The sequence below is a fragment of the Otolemur garnettii genome, unplaced genomic scaffold (genome assembly GCF_000181295.1).
Source record: "Otolemur garnettii isolate 467f Iridium unplaced genomic scaffold, OtoGar3 scaffold00193, whole genome shotgun sequence".
NCBI classification, from domain to species: domain Eukaryota; kingdom Metazoa; phylum Chordata; class Mammalia; order Primates; family Galagidae; genus Otolemur; species Otolemur garnettii.
In genome coordinates, this window is record NW_003852588.1 from 2,742,954 (window position 1) to 2,748,929 (window position 5,976).

Genomic DNA, 5,976 nt, shown 5'->3' on the forward strand with positions numbered 1-5,976 from the left:
ACAGAGGCATATGCTTCCCCATCCAGATTCTGCTTCAGTTGCAGGAGGCCTTCCAAGCTCTCTTCCTCAGTAGCCATACTTCAACCTTCCTCCCCAAACCAACCCAGGGGCACATCAGGTGGCATCCTAGGAGTCAAGGCTGAATCCTTTTTTTGTTGTTTTTTTTTTTGCTGTTTTTGGCTGAGGCTGGGTTGAACCCGCCACCTCTGGCATATGGGGCCTGTGGCCTACTCCTTTGAGCCGCAGGCACCACTCTTTTTTTTTTTTTCTTGCACAGGGACCATGCTAATCTTCTCTGTATCATTCCAGTGTTAGTATATGCGCTGCCAAAGCAAGCACCTGAATCCTTTCTTTGTAGAGAAATAGGCACCTCCTTTGCAGAGGTGGGCACTTCCCTTAGGCTTCTCTGAGAAATGATTTGGAGGAGGCAAGAGGGGGTCAGAAAGCTGAACCCCAGTCCTGGGTGCCAGGCACACACAAGCCACATGCACGCCTCCCTCCAGAGGGGCCTGCTGCCTAGTGTACTTTGGGAGACAGGAATGAGCATACCAGTCCCCAAGTTGCCCCAAGGGATCAACAGGAGAGTGTAGGGGGTGGCCCATCCCAGTGTCAGCTCCTGGCCACTTGCCCTGTGTCAGGTGAGTCAGGATCTGTAAACAGTTGGTATTTGGCTGAGGAAACATGCCGACCATGGGATGACCATGCCTCGGCTTCTCCGTACTGCACTGTTGAGTGAGGCCAGACAGGCTTCTGGACCAGGTTGTATTTTTTCCTTTTCTTTTATTTTCTGTGTTGGGATGACCCCAGTGGTAGAATTCTACTGGATCTAACACATCCTGACACACACATTCTGAAACTGGCCTACAAGACTGCCATGAGCTCATGTCTCCAAGCGGCTCCTCAGCCTTCCCCTGATGGTCCATCCAGAATTGCTGGTGGGAAGACTTTCTGTCACTTCTGGGTCTGTGAGAAAAGCAGATGCTCGGATCTACACCCTCAAAAAATGCAGAGCAAACGACAGAGGTTCTGAGTGATTTTCAGCCTCCTGAAAGTGTGTGACTTCCAAAAGCAGGCAAAGAGGCTGTTTCTTCTTGGCTAATCTGAGGAAAATGGTAGCTAATACTTCTCAGTGCAATTATTTATCAAAATAGTGAAATAAACCATAAAAATCTCCTGGCCAGCATGAGGTGCTAGGGCCAGCTAGAGACACTGTATGTGTGTGTGGGGTCGTTTTGAAGAGGCTGAAGTGTCCATCTGCTCCTCTGAAGAAGCATGAGCTTAACCCATGCACTGAAGAGACTGTCACAGAACGCAGCCATCATCTACTATGGTGGTAATTTTCAACCAAGGCACACTGGTGCACCCTGGGAAGATCTTAGGTGTGCGGCAAACATTTTTGGATTATGATCTTTAAAAATGTTCGCAGCACACCTAAGATCTGTTCATCTAAGAAAAGTTCAAAGCACAGTAAGCATATTCTTTTTTTTTTTTTTTGGTAGAGACAGAATCTCACTTTCTTGCCTTCGGTAGAGTGCTGTGGCATCACAGCTCACAACAACCTCCAACTCCTGGGCTTAGGTGATACTCTTACCTCAGCCTCCCAAGGAGCTGGGACTATAGGCACCTGCCACAACTCCTGGCTATATTTTTGTTGTTGAAGTTCAGCCAGGGCTGGGTTTGAACCTGCTACCCTTGGTATATGGGGCTGTCACCCTACCTACTGAGCCACAGGTGCTGCCCTTTTTATTCTATTTTTGATCAACATAATTTGAGTGTACTGTAGAAATTTAACTATAGTTCAAGTGTGCCATGAGATAAAAAAAAAGAAGAAAATCACTGTTCTAGATGATAAGGCTGAGAGATATTATGAATTACTAAAGCCAATGGCAGAGGGGGCTGGGCCATGGGAAAGGGCAATAACAGGTCATTAAGGACAGCCATGAGAAGGGACAGAGTTGTGGAGGGGACTGCAACCGGTCAGTTAGTTCTCCTACAGCCCATGAGGGACAGCGCCGTTCCCTCTGGTGAAGGAGGTAGAAGCAGAGTACAGAATGGGCAGGGGCCTGCCCAGTAAGACCAGGCTCTTGCTCTGACACTTCCCCTCAGTGGCTGCCCAGTGTGACATCTCAGCTTTCCCCTGACTGCTCTGTGTGTCTTCTCCTCCCGTTAAGTTTCTCTCGCCCAGAATGTGCAGCGCCAGAGGACCCTGCATTTCCTCTTTCCCATGTCTAGGGGGCATGTTCTGATAGTGACTTCCTGTGGAAAGACGTCAACAAGGAAGGAAAGTTGAAATGACAGTAGGAATGTCAACATCTCATTCTATTTGGGAATGAGGATTTTGACATGTCGCTCTATTTGGGAAAGGTTGAACCACTGTGTGTGTGTGTGACAGAGACGAATGTGCTCCCCTCCCAGGCCCCCACAGCAGGTGTGCTCCAGCAAATGTGACTGTCTCAAAGCCAAATTGTTAGCTTCTGGGGCTCAGCAGGCTCTCTGAAGAGATCTGGGTGACAAAAGCAGGTGTGGTATGAATCCCCACAGAAGGCAATGAAAGAAGAAATGAAAGGGGAATTGAAATTCTCAGAGCCTGGGACCTGCTTGATGAGCGGGAAAGTTCCAACTAGGCCCTGACTTCAAAATATGTTTGTTGGTGTTCATTTAACAGGCTCTTGGCAGTACTTTGATCTTCTTACACGAGAAGAGAAACTTTAAATTATAAAAGATTACTTTTGATGACAGGAATAAAACTGATCTGCTTCTATCATGCTGGGCTGTGGGCCCTCCCCTCTCACATTCCTGAGCACTAGCTTCCCAGCAGGTATTTCAGAGCCTCAAACTTCAGAAGGGATGAGTGAAAAACAAGGCCCAGGCAGCAGGATGTGGACAGCATATCCTCAAAGTTATTTTAATTTTAATTTTTAGCAAACATAAGGGAAATGCAGGGTCTTGTTATTTCCAGACATACGTACTGGTGCATACCACACACAACAAAGGTCCACCACGTGTTTGGGTGACTGAGTTTGCTACCAAGATGAAGGAAAGTATGAAGGCAGGTGAGGAGGAAGAAGAGGAAAAATAAAAATTCAGCTTCTAAGCCTCCTTTAAATTGTACCATCTTGAGCAAAGAAAAGCTTGAGTTATGCAGAAGCTGGCCAGGTGCCCACATCTGGCAACAGTCAGATTGTTTGGTGAGCAGGCAGTTCCTCCATGGCACGCAGAGTGGGTCCCCTCTGGAAAGAATGTGGGTCTGTGAAGAAGTCCCCAGGACCGGCCAGCCAGAAGGGCACCCAGGCACAAAGGGAGCATTTCTGGCCCTTTGATCTCACAGCAGCCAGGCCAGGTGAGCTATGTGCCCTGACAGAGCTTGGTCTCAGCCCAGGCTGCTTCCTGCATGGACTGAAAGCGGCACCTCCATCTTGGTGCCAGACCAGATTTTCTCCAGCTCTTCAGAAATTATTAGAGAAAATCAGGCCCTTTCCTCTGTCTGAAACTTCAGTACTCCTGCCCCCACCTCACCCCCAAAAGAGATTGCATTCCCACAGGCACCATGGAGCAGTGCCTGTGTATTAACTGTCTTCCATTCACTGTCATTAGGCCTGACACTCTTGGGGCTCATGGAGTCCCTGGATCCAGAATGTGAGAACACAGCCATGCTTCTCCCCATGTGGTTTTTGTATGTTGGTTTGTGTCTTACTAACGTGTACTGACCTGGCTGGATTTCTGCCGTTCATACCTACAAAACCAGTCAAGGAAAATGAAGAAATTAAAATGTGTGTGCTTTTCATAGAGGAACAAAGGAAGAAAATGTGTCAGGCAAACACTGTGGGACCCGTTTAATGCAAGCCCACAGCCAGGTGTTTTGTTCTGGGACAGGAGCCTGGCACCCACAGATGAGGTCCCACCGCCTAGGCCACACTTGCACACGTAGAACCCATGGCTTTGTTGGAGAAAGTGGTCTTGGGGCCTCTTTGCAAAACTAGCCCTGAAGTATCTGGTATGATTTAGCTTTGTTCATAAAAGACCACAGTTGGTTCCTGTTAAGTCAGCATTGTTTGAATTGTTGCACAGATATTCAGTTCTCTGAAGATCTTTTACGGCTCTTCTGTGTGCACACTGCTCTCTCAGGGCCTGGCCAACTCCTTGAGTTTCTTCTTTCCATAGAGAGAAGGAAGGAAAGAGAGAAGGGAGTAGAGTATGCATATTCCATCTTATTTTCACTGCTAATTTTGTACTTCCTAGCTGAATGGTTTAATTACCACTGTAAAAGACATCTGTATATTTTCTGTGTCCTATAAAAAGTAGCTTGGGAATGTGACTTAAGCTTTAGCTCCATGGGCTTACCCCCACAGGACAGTGTTCAGTGGCCCACAGGACTTCTTGCCCCATTGGTGTGTCCCACAACTAGTGGGTCTCAGAACGGCCTCCTCAGGGAGCCTCAGCCTGACAGATGTCACTGGGCAGGAAGCAGGGACACATTTCCACTCTCCTGTGACTCTGTATCATAGAAATCTTCTAACAACTCATTTCAATTGAACCTTGCACCTAGGAATCTGAGAAAAACCACAGAGGACAATTTGGGAAAGACCATGAAGAATATAACCCGGTGTGAGTCTTCCTTGTAAATGGCAGTAGAGGGACCTAGGAGAGAGTGGGAGGCTGTCACCCTGTGGGATGCTGGTCTAGGCATTGCACTTGGTTTGCTCCATCCACCTTCAGAGGCATCTTCTCAGACATCGATTTTGACAGGCAGAAGAGAAATGACATGTGACTGTGAGCCAACACGGAGCTGCCCATCCTCTATGTCTGCAAACTATGGACTTTCAGAGGGGTTGGTGCAGATATATGAATATACAAAGAAAGTCATTAGATCATGGACCTTAGAGTGAGATGAAACCAGATTGGAATCTTGGCTCTGCCATTTATTAGCTATGAAACCCTGGGAAATCGTTTAAACCTTATTTTCCTCATTTATAAAATGAACATACTATGTTTATATCATAGGATAGTTACGAGGATCCATTGATAAAAAGCACATAAAATGTATAGTACGATCCTTGGCCAATAAACCATTATTACTCACAGGAAACATTATTAGGTAGTTCAAGCCATGAATGAATAGCTTTTTACAACCTGGTCCTTAAAAAATAAAAAGGAGTCCCAATTACTCATCTAAAATCCTACCTTTTCTGACCATCAAAAACATGACGGTCTATTCTGGCATGACCTCTATTCTGACATGCAGTGGGTGGGTGTGGAGGGAGGCTGGGGATACCGGGGGAGTGGGTGTGGAAAGCCACAGGTCAGCATTTCAACCCCATCTACAGCTAAAGCACAAAGGGCACATAAAGGGCATGCAGGCTGAAAGGTGACCAGAAGCTCAGAAATCAACTTGGAGATGGAGTTGGACCTGACAAAATCAAAACTGAGCCTTTGGCAGGAATCTTTTGCACAGCATGGGAAGAATTTCCTTTAAGGTGATCCATAGTGGAGCCATGGGGATGAGGAGAAGAAAATGCAAGACCAAAAACTGAGCTGGGTGGTGGTTTGGCATTTTCATTAAATAATGTCTTCGAGATTTACCATGTGAGATTATTGTTTGTAGAATTTTAGAGCTTCCAATGGAAAATATAGACAGCCAAAAAGAGCCACTGCAGTCTCCTGAGTGATGGAGGTGGTAGGAACGAGGGTTAGTTTCTTTTAAACTCACTGATGTTTGAGGTACTGCTGACGTAAGACGCCAAGGTTACATGAAGCCTTTGGGCTGTCAGAACAGAGCCTCCCAGCCCCTCCAGCTTGGCTACCAGGGAGGAAAAGCTGCAGCGCAGGAGTTCCTGTTTCCTCCCCCATAGCTCCCTCCTCATGGCCTTAGGGAATGTTATCTTCCCTGGACTCTTCTCCAGGAAGATGGGCACAGACACTCTTCTTACTTCCCACTTGTGTAGTGGACAACACGGTATAACATTTAACAAGACTCCA

At 46.9% G+C, this 5,976-nt stretch overlaps 1 non-coding gene across 1 annotated transcript; it reads right to left on the reverse strand.

The window, feature by feature from the left end:
* Positions 1-235: 235 nt before the first annotated feature.
* On the reverse strand, positions 236-339 carry LOC111721871. Its single transcript, XR_002770872.1, has one exon. It is a non-coding gene; the product is annotated as a U6 spliceosomal RNA (small nuclear RNA).
* Positions 340-5,976: the final 5,637 nt, after the last annotated feature.